Source organism: Notamacropus eugenii, chromosome 2, assembly GCF_028372415.1.
Source record: "Notamacropus eugenii isolate mMacEug1 chromosome 2, mMacEug1.pri_v2, whole genome shotgun sequence".
NCBI lineage: Eukaryota > Metazoa > Chordata > Mammalia > Diprotodontia > Macropodidae > Notamacropus > Notamacropus eugenii.
This window is the reverse complement of record NC_092873.1, coordinates 442010276-442028120: the sequence shown is the minus strand read 5'-3', so window position 1 is coordinate 442028120 and position 17845 is coordinate 442010276. Positions and strand designations below refer to the sequence as shown.

Below are 17845 nucleotides of genomic sequence, written 5' to 3'. Positions count from 1 at the left end.
TATGTTTTTCATGAATTAATCTATACTAGTTTAAGTCTTTGGTTTCTTAGTTATTAATTTGGTCTTTCGACAAATATTTACTGAAGATGTTGAGTCAAATTTGGGGTAATGAATAGATTTTCTGGCTTGGTATCAATTAGACAAGACCTGAATTTAACCCTCAGTCCTGGGACTTACTAGTTATGGGATCTGAAGCAAGTTGCTCAACCTTTACATACCTCATGCAACTTATTCTGTTAAATCTCATACCGCTGCAATCTTCTTTGATGGAACTGACGTAAAAGACGTTTCCTTATATTGATAAAATCTCAGATCATTCATGTATTTGCAAGGCACGATGTTAAACACTGCTTTTTTTCAAGGGTTCCTTCTGGCTATACATCTCCCTTTTAATACATACTGGTCACTTAATTTTCTGTGCACCAGGTAATGAACATCCAAAGACTGTAAATAATAGAGAAAATAAATCTGCAACGGTGGAGGAAGCTTTCTCACTGGGAGCTCCACATATCACTGAAGTCAGTCAGGAACTCTTCCACATTCCCCCCTCTCCCCCTAAATAAGACTGATTCTTTAAAAAAAAGTTTTCCTAAGGAGCACAGTGAAAGAATGCTTTAACTAGAAGGATTTTTTAAAGCATATCTCATATAATATCTTCATATTTCAGATTAAGAAGTTAGACTCAGAAATGCTCAAAGTCAGAAACGTTCATTGAGACGAAAACTCAGATTTTGATTCTTATTTTCAGTGCTTATTAGCCCAGGGCCTGGAACATGATAGGTGCTTAATAAATACTGATCGAGTGATTGTTCTATCCACTGTTCCGTGCATAGTTTTAATGATATTGAAGCTGAATGGCAAAAAAAAGTGTCTTACCTCAATGCCTGATATGCTTATATTGTCATTCATTTTCTAAAAGGTGTGGGAATGGTGCCATTTAACAACTCAATGAAAAAATATATATATGCGTATATATGTGTGTGTGTATATATATGTATATATATATGTGTATAGTCCAGGTACTTGGGGGAACAAAAAGTATAAACATAAACATATGTATATATGTCTGTATATACACTTATGTATATGGATATATCTATATCTATCACTCTGTGAGAAAAACATTATCCTTTTATGGTGATTTCAATATAACAAAGGGAAAGTACAAGTACGCCCATGACTATTCTATGAGATAGAGTGAGATTACAAAGGAGACATCCAAGAAACATGCTATGAAGAATAAGAAATGGGAGGGAATGGGTTGAGTTCTTTCATTTCTTTGTCTGTCTATCTGCCTAGAGGCAGCCAGGTGATGCAGTAGATAGAGTAGTATGCCTGGAATGAAGGAGATCTGAATTCAAATTTGACCTCAAGACACTTGCTAGTTGTGGATCTTAGGCAACTCACTTATTGTCTGCCTCAGTTTCTTCAACTATAAAATAGACTTAGTAATAGCAACCAGCTCCCAGGGCTATTGTGAGTCTCAAATAAGATAGTATGTGTAAAGCACTTAGCACAGTACCTGATATATATATGTGTGTGTATATATATATATATTAGACAATAAATGCTTGTTCTCTTTCTTGACCCCTCCCTCATCTATCTAAGACATCTAGATTTAAATATAAGCCAAGGTCATGAATATGTTACCTGTCTATTTCCTATGAACTTGATAGCTAATATAACTTAGAAATGTTTTAACTGTTAGGCGTATCCTACTTGATTCTAGACTGGTCCAGCCACTTGGATTTGACAGTCTCCATGAAATGCAAATAGCTTATTGACAATAAGTGCTATCTTTTAAGAGGAAAACTGTGCAAATTTTCAAAAAATAGAGACATTATTCCTAGACAAAAACTTAGACAAAAGAAAGCAATCATTGAGATTTATGCTTCCTCATGCTGATTTCATATATAGTAGCTTATTGTATATGACCTATTTGAGTTAATAGGCAGACATATACACACAGTCACATAACAATATTTTGCCAACTACAACTTCTAGCAATGTAATATACCAATCAGTTTTTAAGTAAATAGGCAGAGATAATATGAACTATACGAATTTTGTAATTTTCATTTTTGAGGAAAACAAACTGGACAAAACTTTTGAAAAAACACAATGATTTTGCTTAATCAAAAATAAATAAAAACTTTTCAGTGAGACAGGCTCCACATATTACATATGTCATTCATTCATTCATCCTACTCTTTCCAAATATGTAAATTACACATGAAAATAATTTCTTATTTAATTAAAGGATGAGATTTTTGGAGTAAACATGTATTTAAACACAAAGCATTTTTTTTTTACTCTGTCAAGTCTTCTGTTGTTAGGTTGGGGAATCTTAATAACAAGCTTCATCTGAAATCCAGTTTAAAAAGCCTAAAGGCAATACTTTTCTGTATAAAGGTCTACCGAGTTTCATGACAAATTTCATTACATCATGGCATGTTAAGTATCCAGCCAATTAGTCATTAGGAACTTAGACCTTTATTTACAATTTTAAAGACCAAAAAGTTCTTTTTCTGCTGTACAAACCAAAGTAAAATGGCATCAGATATTTAAGCAAAATGTAAAATCAAAACTTGACTTTGCACTTTTTTATTTGGCCCTTTTGCCCTTTCAAGAGCCATGCCTCTTGTATATCTTTGATAAATTCTTTGAAATCAACAGCAAATGATGCCATTTCTGTCACCAGAGAGCAGAAACCAATCAATTAATCAGCATTTATTAAGTACCTCGTACATGTCAAGAATATGTGATGAGCATGCAGAAGAAAAAATGCAATGATTTCCAATCTCTCAGATCTTCTGTCTATCGAGTGCAGTGGCCAACTCTGGACTCTTCATGGAAAGAATGGTTTGGGAGAAGAACAAGTCTAGGCTTTAAGCTCTTTGAAGGCAGGGTCTGAGACTTACTCATCTTTCTATCTTCTGGAGCAACTACTACAGTGCTTTGCTCATAGTAAGCACTTAGGACATATAGAATAATATAGAACAAAACTATATATATATAATATAATATGGCATAAAATCACATGGAGAATATCCAAGAGCCATGGACTAATAAATGATATGCAAAGGCAAATTCTTTAACAGTCCTGTGGAAATGAAAAATACCCCCGTGGCAGTTTGTCTGCCCTTCTTATGAACAAATGCCAAAGTGTTGTGAAAATGCTATCACGTTAAGATTTTCTGTTCCTCAGGATATAGTAAGGTAACTAGGATTGCAAGGAAACATCTCAAAGTTTGATGCTATATTTCTCATCATATGTTTTTAATGAAAACAAGTGAGTTTAGTTTAGATAACAGGAAAAATAAACAATCGGGGAATAGATTAAATATTTTATACTGGATTCTGAAGTGACATTCTCTAGAAATTTTAACATCTTTCTGGTTTCCATATGTGCTAATGGTTTGTAAGCTTCAGCCTTAGGCAGATGATATACTAAGATTTTAAGCTAGCAACCATGGAGCAACAGGAGACACAAACACATCACTGTATAAGTAAATAATTATCTTTTATGGTTATAAAACTCCTTAGAAAAATTGCGGGCATAAAGAAAAAAATGTGCGGTATCTTTTGGGTATATTGTGAACAAAATCATGTTAGAAGTCAAAATGTTTAAGCCCACTAAAGCAACAGCCCAGAAGTTTTCTGAGAGTGTTAAAAATTCTGTTATATATGTGGAGGGTATAGTGCAGATTATGTCTGCCAAACTGGAAGGACTGATTAACACTAGAAAAGTGACTCAATGAGCAAAAAGAATTGTAAATAATTTACATAGCTTTAGCAAGTTATGAATTAAAATATTAACTTACATAGCTTTAGCAAGTTATGAATTAAAATATTTAATTTAATAACTAGACATAAATCTAGCAATTATTGAGTACTTTTGGTATTATGGAGTTTACAAAAGGGAAAGCTTGATGGAGGAGGTGGTGTTTAAAATAAACCTTGAAGGAAGAGTACTAGAATGATAGTGTTGGGGGTATGGAAAAGAATGGTCAAAGTAGAGAGATAGGTGTGATCAAAGGCAAAGGGGAGAAAGCATTAGATATATCTGGGAAAAGAGTAGTCCAATTTGGCAGGTGTGCAGAGTATATAAAGGGAAGTGATGGTAGATAAGGCAGAAAAATGTAGATTGAAGGCAAGACATAAATAAGTGAAAATATAGTTCAGATGAAGTTTAATAAGTAATAAAAAAATAACTATGAATGTTTTTTGAACAGGGTAGCTACAAAAGGGAAGTTATGATTTAGGAAGTTTAGCCTAATAGTTGTATATAGTCTAGAGAAGATTTAAGCTCAATTAGAAGAATGTTTTAAAGGTCTAGGCGAAATGTAATGAGTGCCTAAACTAAAACTGATAGCAGTGGGAATGGAATGGAGAAGACAGATCTAAATGATATTGTAGAAGAATAATTACAAGGATTTAGGGATTAATTGGTCATGGGGGTAGAGAGATTTAAAGTGTAGGACAAATAAAAGATTACATTAAGGTTTTAAGCCTGGATGACAGGGAAGATGAATCTCTATTAATATATAGAAAAGTCATAAGGAGGAATAAGTTATTTTTTTAAATAAAGAACATAACTTTGGGCATGTTGAGTTTGAAGGAAGGCTAGTGTGACCTCTGGGTGAAGGTGAAGTAAACATTTATATGTTTGTGTATAAGAGTAATTCCCTTAGACTTGAAAGTAGATGATATCACCAGGAAAAATAAACATATATAAATATTACAATAGTCTCAAAGACCAAAATCCGGGGAATGTCAAGTTGTAGTGGGAGAATGGCATGGAACCAGTGTAGACAAATGAGTAGCAATAAAGGGAGGAGAAATAAAAAAGTGAATTTTCTCAAGTGAAAGAGTAATTTCTGGACAAAAAGGATACACAACAGAGTTAAATAAATGGCTGATTCAGAACAATAAAGACAAGAAAGGGCTATTGGGTCTTGTTACTAGGAGGTCACTGGTGTACCTGAGGAAAGCATTTTCAAGAGTGCCAGAAATAGAAGTCAAGTGGCAAGGGGCTGAGAAGTGAAAACAAGAATAAAGATATTTTTGCAAAGTTTAGAGATGGAGACTGATAGATGGGTTTTTGTCAAGACAAGAACAGCTTGAGCATATTTTAGGTTAAAGGGGAAAAAATCCAGCATACAAGGGAAGATATAAGATCTAGGAGCAAAAGAGGGAGAGGGAACACTTCATGAATTAAAGGTCTAGAGAAGGCAAGAGGGAATGAACTGTCCAAATGGAAATAAATAAAAAACACTAATATACTGGATAGAAAGAATGAAAAAGCACACTAGAGGGAAATGTCATGGTTTTGAGGAAACAAAGGAAAAGGAAAAAACCCCACCAGGAATGAAATCTAGTTATGACCAAAATATTAAATGGCAAGTCCATTTTCCATATTTAAAGAAGAGAAAAAATAAATCTCATAGAATTTGCTTTGTGTAATCCACATTTAGTGTCTGAAAAAATAATAAGCAAATATGGCATATGGATTAAGTTTACAAGAAAAAAACACAACATAAAATATTTCTTAAAAGATACAGTTTTTCCCCCAAAATCCATTTGGCTTTTCTAAAATAACATATTTGAAAAGGAAAAGAGTATGTTAGGAAATAAGATCAATAATTAAATTTAACTAGTTCAAATACAAATAAAATATGTTAATCCATCATTTATCTTGATATTTTAAAACAATCCCACAGGATCCTGGGTAAAAAGGTTTTGTGGATTTTACCAAATCAAAAGCATTTGCAAAATCATTTCAGACATTCAATGGACCCAAAACACAGCTGGGTTTGTCCATCTCTTCATCATTATGCTTATTACTTCTACTAAAGGTCTCTTTTGATTTCAAACAAACTGATAAATATCTGAAAGTCTCTGTTAGTTGAGAGACGTGGGCAAACATAGAAATCAATGTTTCCCAGCACACTTTCATTTCTATTTTAAATGACAAAAATCATGTTCCAATATATAATTTGGACTTGATAATCTTTGGAAAGATAAGAATTGATCATTTAAAAATTTACCAAAAGAGAAGAGCTCATTAAATTAACCTGGCTACAAGAGGGAAATGACAAGAATGAGTTTCAATCCATCATCTTTGTTTTAGTCAATTGTGCTTACACTCATAGGCAAGCCCAGAACCTTGGTGGGATGTTTTGACACATCTGGGAATATCCAGCACACACAACTCGCCCTCTACACACACATGAAACTCATAATGGAAGAAAGGATGATCTCTTACACATTAATCAAAGCTTATACCTCACAAAGTATAGATCTGTGAGAATAATCCAGCTCTTTCTAACTCCAAAATTTGATTCCTCTAAAATTATTCTCTACTATTCTCTTGACAGATCAAGATGGCTGCTATTATTTCTTCTCCAGTGGCCAGAAAATTTTTGCAATGATTAGGACTCTTCATTAAGTAGAGTTCATTTCCTGATTTAGGACAAGCACCCCAGCTGTTACAGTTTTTGTTTTTTTTTTTTTACAGTAGCAGTGGGTTTACAGATGTCAGCACTACATGGATATCGAAGTAATAGCAGGAAGAGGGGAGTTACAATTTTGTTATCATAGATTGCCATCTCTGTTGACACTACTGGCAAAGACTTGAAAGTTAGTGGGGCAGAGATATATTCATTCTGAGCAGTGGGGCTAAAATTCTCTGGCATGTAAGTAGGGACATTGTGTCGATGTGAATGCTTCCAGAATAGGTCTATCTAAAGATATCAGTATGGGAAGCACCAAAGGGAGTAGATAGTTTTAAAGCTGTCTCACTTGTTTAGATTTCTTATAAAATCACACCCTGCATCTGAATCATCAGCAACTTCTTGTTCAGTTAGAGCCAGTACTCTATAATAACATTAACTGTGAGCAAAAAGAAAGTAGGTCAGGGTTTAATACTGATGATGTCAGGAATCAGCTATGCACAAGGCAGCTGCTAGCTAATGGTGTAGAGTACAGGAGACCATGAAACATGATTCCACTGTATTCTCCAAAGTGTGATTTCTTTGAACAGCTCTCCTACATCTCTTAAGGACACTTTAAAATTTCAAAAGACTTTCAGTTAATATGGAAATTATAAATTATCCCATTTAGATACTTGAATTAAGGTGCCAGGTTGCTATTGATGACCTCACATATATGAAATTTAAAAGGATGCAGTTTTCTAGTGTCCTACCCCTTCTTCCCCTCCCCCTTAACCAATACCCCAGAACAAAGCCAAGTTTGTTCACCAAAGTCTGAAGTTGGTGGTGAAACTTCAGCTATCCACAAACCCATATTACTAATAACATTTTGTTATACCCCATTGGGCCACGATGCTTGATAAATGATGGATGTCTCATCAAACAAGGGATCGTATTATTGTAAGGTAAAAGTCGGAAGTATTAGTCAGTTCTCTACTCTTCCATTATACTTTGGGATTCAAGGTTTATGTTTCTCATAGAAGAAAATAAAGACAGGCTATCATTTTTTAAGAGGTAGGAAAGAATGTCATGGAATGACAGGGATGAATAGGGACAGAAGGATTTCTGAGAGTCCAAGGAAAGGAATCCATGGCTTAGAATTACTGCTTCACATAGTAAAAATCATATGCTTGAGAGGCAGAAGCCTAGGGTTGAATCTTCGCTCTACCAGTTACACTAGCTGTAGGCAAGTCCTTTAAACTCTCTGAGTTTCCATCATCATTGAAAATTGGAATAATATTACTCGCAATACTCATATATCACAGGATTGCCATGAGAATCCAATGGAATAATGTAAATAATATGCTTTGTAGCCATAAAAGAGTTCCTATGAAGAAAGAGACTATATATATATATATAGTGCCTTGGAAACACAAAGATGCTCTATAAATATTAGGTATGATACATATATTTATATATGTATAAATATATACATGAACATATATGTGCTATTGCTTTCATTTTTTTAGCTTCCAGAATATTACTCTGTACCTAACAGGGCATAATGAATATTTGATGTGATGAATCCTAGCTATTGAATAACTTGCCAAGAGCACCAAAAAGGGGTTTCCATCTTTAAGCATTCCTGAAAATACCACTTCTTGAAGATTAACCCTTCCTTACATGTCATTCTTTCTCATGAAAAAACCTCAAATGAACTGAACTTGTCTAAATAAATCTGTAGAGACCAAAAGTGTCTGCTTTAGTAGCTTTGTTTAAAAAAAATAGCAACACAGTAAATCAGTTTAATATCTCTAAGGGAAAATTTCCCTTTTCATTTAAAAATGTTTCCATTAAGACATCTTTATTATACTTCAAATTAATTAACAATGATAAGTTCCCATGTACAGCTTTCCTTCTTTCATCTTAATTACATATTATATTATTTGTTACCAGGTAAAAGAGTGCAGTTATTGAAATAACCCTAAGGTATGGAAATGTTCACTTTAGCCTTTCTTAGTCTTTTCAGTCCCCCTAAAAAAGAAAAAACCTCACCAGACTGTATTCATAAATCTACCGTGTAATTCAACAGCTCCAAGTTGGAGCTATCTACACTTGCTGAAAAGACTTAACATCTAGTCTTCACCCGTATCAGTGTTCATTGGTTAAATTTCTTATCAGTTCTTGAGAGGAATTGAATGCACATCTGCTCAAAAATTACAAGTTACTATCTCAAAAAGACAACCCCCATGCATCTTGTTCTTTTCATGGTTCCAAGGGCAATTTTTAATATGTTTGAATCTGTAGGAATGTGTATTTAAGCAGGAAATAAGAAATTCCTGACTTCGAATATGACATCTGAATGCCTTCACATAATCTTTTCGATGAAAGATGATGAAGGGAAGAAATACTAGTTCAACAACAGATATCCCAGCATTTGTGAAAACATTTGATTACTGAATCAGTTGTATTTTTCATCTTCTAGTTGTTATAGTTCTTTATTTCCTACCAAAGTTTTTATTTGTTTTTTAGGTAACTGATAGCTTTTAAAGAAAATTTATGAGGTGCCTATCTGGTTATTTCTTCCACTATCAAAACATCCCAGACAAAGAAAATAAGCCTTAAATTAAGAATTAACGTTCTCTCGGCCACTCTACAATTGAAACGATTTCCAAACAGATTGTGTTGATTCCCGGCATTTCAGCTACAGGGTACTCACTTAGGTCATCTTTAATGCTGTTTTTCAAAGTTCTGGTCTATTGTTTTCTTTGTTTATTAATATTCTATGGCCACTTTCAGGATATGATGTTCTTTGTTAGCTACGTGGAATTTTTCCAAGACCAAGTCAATGGAACTAACGTTTATAGAAGAGTTTAATTAGAGATAGAGTGCTTGCTCCATAGCTATTCTTTCTAAAAGAGTTTCACAGTGTGGTCACTTTAACAGCTTCTTGTCAGGAATGCTCTTTTGTATTCACTTGTTAGGAATTTAACCCTCTTTTCTGACCCCACCTCCCTAAAATAAACTCTTAAGTCTGATAAAAATATTTTATTGAAATCTCTCAGAAAAATTCCAAACTCCAAAAGCAAATGAATTCTTTGAATTGATGATATGATTTACTTTTAAAGTTTTCAAAAATAGCATGAAAGTATAAACCCACATTCAGTGCCTCTAAATCTAACATTATAACTAGTATTTCAGATGTGGAATATACTACAAAAATTATTACAAAAATACGCACACTTATAGGATTTATTCTCTGCTTTGTTCATGAGAAAATACTGGAGAGAAACAAGAAGAGATACTGCCACCAAAAGTAGAATAATTCTGAATATATTCATCCCAAGATTAGAAAGAAAAGGAAATTAAATTATTAATTAAATTAAATAATGTAAGAGACACCATGAAATGGAAACTAGAGAGCTGGCCTCAGAGTCAAAAACATCTAGTTTCAAGTTGACATCTACTAGCTATGTGATCCTGATGTAATAGGGTCTAGAGCAGGGGTGGGAACCAGTGACCTTGAGGCCACATGTGGCCCTCTTTGTTCTATGAAGTTTGGATTCAGTCAAAGAGCTGCACTTGAGGACCTAGAGGGCCACATGTGATCTCAAGGCTTCAGGTTCCCCACTCTTGGTCTAGAGCATGCACAGAGAATCCAGTATAGCATATCTCTATGGAAATGAGCTCTGCAGGAATAGTGTCATATTTTATAGTCTGTTGACCACATTGGTTATTCAGGCCTAGATCTTTTCCCAAATAATTTCTAAATTTACATCAAATTTATTGATAACAAAATTACAACAAATAGTCCCCAAAATGACATAGGAACCTACTTTCAGGAGAGTCATGATAAATGTAAGTTGCTTAGAAAGACTGTGGAGCATCCATGGACATTCTGTTACTGCTTATGTCAGCTAGCCTTACGATGAAGAGGCATGCTCATTCATTGGCTTTGGAGGCATTCAAAAAGGCCTGTCATACTTGGGTTCTGCCTTTTTTGACTACTTTACCTTATTGTGTTCAGCTGTGCTCTGGAGATGCACTCCTTTGCTCACAACTTCTGGTGAAATTCAAGTCTTTTCTCTCTGAGGTCATGCGCTCTAACAATGGGGAGAACACAGATGGTGGGACCTTGAACCAATAGCAATAGAGAAGAAACACCCCAACCCCTCAGGAACAGATTTAATAGGCCTGGTTCTAAGAGTGCCAATGTGAATATGCATGCTATACTGGGCAAAACACTTAACCTTTGTTTTCCCCAGCAATTCTTAAAGGCTAAAAGTTACAGAATGAATATGAACCTGTATTGATAGAAGGAATTTCCTCTACTTGACTCCCTTGTACCAATGAAATCTCAAGTCTGTCTTCACATCCTATCAAAAAAGAATAGCCCACAGTTCCAAGACAATCCTGTGAACCTGGCATATAGATGCCATTCCTTTAGAGCATTTTTCAATTGCCCCTATTGAAAGTTTCTAAATCAATGTATTTCCTCTCCTACTGATGGTAGGACCCTAACAATCTAGACATTTGTCACCCTCTTTAGAAGTATTCAATTCCTGACTCTGTTTTCTGGAAGAAGCAGAAAGCAAATTTATCTTTCATTATATATCCTATCAATGCCTACAAATGCTTGCCTTTTTCCCCTTTACTTATTTAAAATATTTTAAAAAGACACTATTTGGAAGACTGGTTAACACTTTTCTTCATTAATGGAAACTGGTAATGACCTCCTGCTTTGAACTCTCCTCAAATCAATCACATATTTTATGGTTCATTGACCATATCAAGTCATGCACACACCTATCTTTTTCCAAATAATTTATAAATTTGCCTTATATTGATTGATGGCTAATTTACTATGAATAACCATTTGTTTCTGTGATATTATAGAGAGGCTGCTTTCAGGGTCCAAGGTGGACTAGATAACTTCTGGGGTCCTTCCCATTTCTAGGATTCTGTGATTCTAGTAAAGAAAGGGCAACAAAATATAGATTGCTGCATGATTCAAATATATGACTCTTGCCTTTAATAGGTTTTCTTGTGCCATCTTCTCTAATTTGGGGCTTACAAGTTTAAGAAGGAAAATCAAACCCCATTTTTCTTTCTCCACAATTTTCTGCTTGAAATGGGCCTAGTAGTTGAACTGATATCATAAGAATCATAAGCAGGGCTGAATAGTCTCTTGTTACGTTGTTTTCAGTTGTCCCTCATTCTTCATAACCCCATTTGAGGTTTTCTTGGCAAAGATATGGATTTAATTTGCCATCTCCTTCTCTAGCTCACTTCACAGATGAGAAAACTGAGGCAAACAGGATTAAGAGACTTGCCCAGGGTCACACAGCTATTAAGTAAGTACCTGAGACCAGATTTGATTTAAGGAAGGTGAATCTTCCTGACTCCAGGAGAGGCACTATACCTATTGTGCTGCCTAGCTGCCCTGAAAAATCTCTTAGAAGATTAGTTCACTCCTTTAAAAAGGTAAAACAGAAGTCTGAAGTGAATCCTCTCTCCTTCTTTTCTACTCAACTATTCCTCCTTAACCCACAATAACAACAGCATAGTTCTTTGTTTCCCTTGGTCAGAGGTCATGGTTTCTCAGGACACAGCACAATTAAATCCCTCTCCTCTTCGTACTTTCTAAATTGTGGGATATATTGACTTTTGGAAAGGGTTAACTAGTCCTAATCAACCAACATCTTCTTTATAGGGAAACAAGATCTTGAAGTCATTCTCTTGAAGTGAGTCTGCAGCTAATAAAGAAAGCCATATTATCCTTTCCATACAGAGAACAGATACTAAAAACTTATTTTTGCTTATTTTTAACTTATTTTTCACTCTCAACTTTTCTTTGTAATTTGAATACAATTTACAATTTGAAAATGGATGATAAGATACTAGAGGCTCAGAACTTGTAGTCAAAATATATATTTGATCTCCACAACATGTTTGAAGCTAACCTTAGTCTATACAAGTTCCTCCAACGCCTCAGAAAAGGGGCTGCCAAGAGTCATACCGGTATTTCTAGCTCACTGTGGCTAGAGATGCTGTCTTTCTGGATTCTGTTTAAAAAGGGGGAAGAAATGTGAAAAGATAGCAAAAGGAAATAATGTTCAGGTGCTCAAATGTATATTTATTTGACTACGTGAATACAGTCATGAATCCCTCATTCTTCATGTTCTGATTTAGAGTTTCACTGAGTGACACATCATTCAGCTGTATCTACTAGATCACCTATAGGCAGATGATACACAGCTGGACTTCCAGTCCCTGCACATCCTATGAGGCCGATTGACATTTTACCTAATTATATCTATGATGTTTAATCATAGATGTCTTCATGGGGTCGGGGTGAGGGAGGAGAACCACACAAATCTGATATTCAGAGTTTTGGCTGTCTTCAAATTGTAATGTGGAACAGAAAAATTACAACTAATTGCTACTGATTAATCCATTAAAGCTCCAGGTAAAGATACTGAGAGATAGCTTTTTTTTTTTTTTAAGTTAGCCAATGTAATTCAGCGTCTACACACGCTGTATTGTGGGATGCACTTTTTTTAAGGTGACTCTTTAAAACATGGCAACAGAAGATGTAATTCAGTTAATGATGGTTTTTAACTTAAGTGGTATCTTCAAAAACGCAAACTAAAATGAAATCTACTGGACTTCCGCTGGCTTGTTGCTTAAACTGTAATTTTTACCATCACTTAGGTGTGCCTACAATATTCTGGGAAGCAAACATATGTTTTAAAAAGCAACCAACTGGTGAATAAGATGGGAAATGGCTATTCTCAGTCCCCAGGTTTGCTTCTGAAGGTTTTATCAATATGTTTCAAACCAAGAGGGTTTATCACCTTTCTTATTTTAAATGTCTGTATTAAGGGTTATGACTTTATGATGAAGGTGATTTTTTTTACAACTATTTATGAGATACAACATTATCACCCCTGTACAGCAAAGCCTCATGTTTCAGGAAATATGACACCTAGGTCATCTTTGCTCCATTTTGCAACATTCTCTAGCACTACCTCTACTGGGAAAAGCCCTCCACATCATTTAAAAGTTTATAGTGTGTGAAGCTTACTATTCTTTTTACAGGATTTCTTTCCTGCCCTAAAAATCTCAAGAGGCACAGTACATTTTCTCTGACTCTGTCTAGCACTCACACAGAGATATGGATGTAAGTGAATTTTTTAAAAGTTTCTTTTTTTATAAGTAGACCATGGTCTGGTTATTGTATACTACATATTCTATTTTCATTTTTGTCTCCTTGAGTATTCCCTATAAACTTCATTAAAACTAGCCAACACGCTATTGTTAAAAATAGAATCTACCCACAAAAATATTTTTCATGTTCTTCATAATAATAGTCTTATGAAGGCAGGTAGGTGGTACATTCGATGGAGTGCTTGGAAGCCTGGAGTTAAAATTCAGAATCAGATAACTACTGGCAGTATGAACCTAGGTAAGTTATTTAAGTTGTCTTCCTCACCTGCCTCATCGGTAAAATACAGATAATAAGAGCACCGACCTCCCAGGATTTTGGAGGGAGGATAATGCACTTCTTCAAACCTGAAAGGGTTATATAAGAGTTAAGTATTTTTATTATTATAACTGTTATTATGGTAAACTGCCAGGTGGCATGTTATAATTTAGTATTTTTATTTCTCTTTCCAGATTGCATTCCTTCAAGGGCATACAGGGAAAAGCATTGCTGGCCTTTCTAGTGAAATGTGAGAAGGGCATATTCAACCTCTTCTCCCGGGCATCCTTTTAACCCATCTTAAGGTGCTGTGTTGGTTACAAGGGCAGACATTTGTTTCCAGATCAACTGTAGAAGAACTAAACTAATATTGTGCTAATTTACATGGATGCATGTAGATGCATAAGATAAAAACTGTTCTTAATACATACGCATGTTGAAAGCCAGTTTTCAAGTCCTTGAAACATTGCATACATATCATCATGTATGTTGTATTCCAGTGTACGTCCATAAGCTTTTTATTATTAGAATGTAAGCTTCTTGAGAATAGGAATTATTTCATTTTTTTGCTTTTTTATCCCCCAGGCCTAACCTGGTGGCTTGCACAAAGTAGGTGCTTAATACATGCCTTTTGATGGATGGATGGATTATTCATGGTAGTGATGGGGAAATTTTAGTGTGCATGTATTTTGATGGCCATAGTTTCTCTCAATAACTTCCTAAGAGCCAGCAAGTTTCTCTTAAAGGAATCATATGATGAGGAGGAAAAACCTGCTACTGACTAGTTATACAACCTTGTCCCAATCACTTAACCTCTGTGTTCTAGTTAAAGTATGTATAAAATCAGAGGTTGGGCTACATACTGCCTTTCAGGTTCTTTCTGGCTCCTAATTTCTATGAATCACCATCATCACATTCATCTATGTGTGCTGTAATATAGTTTTTCCTTGAGAAGGAGATAGAATAGATAATTTCCATAAATTCAAATAGAAATTCCACAATAAAGAAGTCACTGTAAAGAACAATGAACCTGAAAGCAAAGGACCTAGATTTGAATCTCAGCTCTGATGTTTACTGCTCTAAGACTCAATTTTCTCATCTGTCAAATGGGGATAATACTTGTACTGCTACTGACTGGACCTGTTGTGAGGAAAGCACATTATAAATTATAGAGTACCATATCAATATGAAGAATGTGAAATTTTCCTTGTACACCGCAAAAAGTATACAATCTGAATTAAAATTTTCTTTCAGGTGATACCACTTTCACATATCAAGACAAATTCTATATTTGAAGCAAGCCCCTCTGTTTCTACATATTGATTTCTACAATGATCCAATTCACTCCTTCAAACCTTTCAGACAAAATTACCCCTTTGTACACAAGCGTCCAAATCATTCCACACAAGAGACTTCTTGCTCAAATTCTAAAACAAATTCATATTGCAAAATGAAGAATTCAGTGACTGGGAGTACGCACCCTCCTTTCAAACCATGGCCCTCCTTTTTGGAGGAGGTTATGCTCTTCGTAGGTTAGCAGTTACCAACATGGAACAGTAGTCATTGACCGAGGAATTACTGTTAACTCAGCAGGGCAAACCAAGTGAGGGATGGAAAATACCAGAGTATTCAGTGGATGGGCAGAAGCAGGAATAAAAAGGTTAGCCTATAATGACAAAGAAAATCAACTGGCTTGGGGGAAAGGGGAAAGGGGAGGGTGATAGCAACGGAGTCAACCAGCAGTGATTACATCTTAAAAATGGGGGACATTATTTGCCATGAGGTTTTGTTGTGTTCTGTTTCCCAGACAGGGTGCTTAAGCAGTCATATCTTTAAATTGCCTGTCTATAACAGCTGCTTCTGCTGCCACCACAGAAAGAGAAATTATATCTTTGAATCCTTCATTTTATCCCTCTTACCTATAATCCTCTAGTTCCAGTCTGTCTGACCACTTGACAAGGCTTTTTTTAATTAGTGCGGCTTTTTGGCGGGGCGAGGGGGGCGGGGGCTCTTAAATATGCTCTACGTATACAGAAGAGTAGACAGCCTTGGAAACTCTTGATGAAAAGAAAAATATCCTGCTGGGAATATAAAATGGCAAGCAGAGCATGGAATAATGATTCTCATAATTGAGATTGTCATGTGCCTTATTAGAAACCAACATTTACCTGGGGGTCTGGCTTGATATATGCTAAGCTATTTCACACATTTTACATAAGGGGTTTTTCAAAGTCTCCCTGATTTATTTTAGCATCTGTATTGTTTTGTTAGGGCCTCCAAAAGGCTCCTAGGTTTTCTTTTGAATTGGAAAAAAAAAGTGAAGATGAAAGCTGTCATTCACATACAGGGCTGCACTTGGTGGCACCCGAGATACTTATAATAATTGCCCTGATGAGACAGGTGGAGCTTTTTACAAGTGCCATTTTCTTCTAATGGGTATTTAGGAACCTGGCTGCTCCATCACCCAATGGATATGGCATACATTTGATGAAAGGCAGTAAACAACATTAATTATGAAAGATATCTGTTAACGAGAGGAAGGGAAGAGACAGATTATTCATACATGTGTGTTGTGATACAGCTTTTCTTGGAAAAGGAGACAGAATAAAGGATCTTGAGGTAGGTAGTTTAAGGAAATGGCTCACCTGAGTCATTTTCTTATCTTTCAGCACAGCAGACTCATCTCTGTGCCGAACCTTGGAGATCTCACAACACTTCAGTATAACAGGCATCGGTCAAAATGTCTTCAGCTGCTTTTGTCTTCTAGTTAGCAAATCTATCATGATTCCTAGACAAAGCAAAAAAAGGGGGGGGGGGCGGTTAAGAGGTGGAAATTAGAGGTGGAAAGTTCAGGAATGGCTAAGGAAATAAGCTCTAATGGATATTAGTGCTATGTTGGTGTCAGTGAAGAGTCTAACTTTTTATAGATTCCCCATTTTCAAGGGTTTCTTATGGACCCCATAAAAACCCTCTCCACCCACAAAAGTAGAGTCTCTTCTTGAGACATCCTTAAAGGATAAACTAAATTATTTTGACCATATGTTCTCAATCAGTTTTAAGACTTTCTTTCTTCCTTATAATAGACAAATTTTTAACTCACATTTACATTGTCTTTAAAATTCCCAAGTACTTTCCTCTCAACAGCCCTGTTATGTAGGTAGTATAAGTGTCCTACTAATTATATGTCCACTCTACAGAGGACAACACTGAGACACTCAGAGGCCACGCATGATTAGCAAGTTTCTGAGGAGGAATCTGTAGCCCTATCTCCGAGTTCTAAATTCAGTATTATACATATGTATGTATAAGTATATATATATATATATATATATATATATATATATATATATACACTCATGTATATGTGTAGATGTGATGTCATGCTAGCTTTAGAAATATCCTGAATTTGAATTTAGTAATATTGAAAGAAGTGTATACTAGGATTATAAGAAACAGGTTATTGGTTATCATTACATTTAGGACAACTTTTTGTTTGTATGTTTGTTTAGCACGACTCTTAAAAACCTGAGCTTAAAGTTTATTGAGAAGAGGAAATATGTATTTCTGACTAGTCCATTTTATTCATGGTACAACTATTTTATATCACATGTTGATGGGAAGATTATGGAACTTTCAAGTAGAAAAATGTTTGAAGCTGCCATGTTATACACTCTTTAAAATTTCTTTTAAATCATTCTAATTTATTGAGTTAAAAACTTAAAAACTTAATGTTTCTCCCCATAATGCTAGGTCTAAGAATTATAGAGTCTCCTGACATCTTGGAAATAACTATAAGTGGTTATATTCAATGTGTGAAAATATATTTATTCACTTCACCTTCACAAAATCATCAGTATTTTTACCTTTTCCTATGGATTATTTGGTTCCATTACTTGCCATTTTAAGAATACACTACATTTACTTG

The 17845-nt window shown here is 35.1% G+C and overlaps 1 long non-coding RNA gene across 2 annotated transcripts in view; it reads right to left on the bottom strand.

Annotated features, from left to right (window-relative positions):
- LOC140529542 (uncharacterized) overlaps positions 1 to 17845 on the bottom strand; it is a 98656-nt gene that overhangs the window by 40323 nt on the left and 40488 nt on the right. For both annotated transcript variants that reach the window (XR_011975589.1, XR_011975588.1), the window contains exon 2: positions 16566 to 16708. This is a non-coding gene — a long non-coding RNA (uncharacterized lncRNA). The remainder of the gene's footprint in view (positions 1 to 16565; positions 16709 to 17845) is intronic.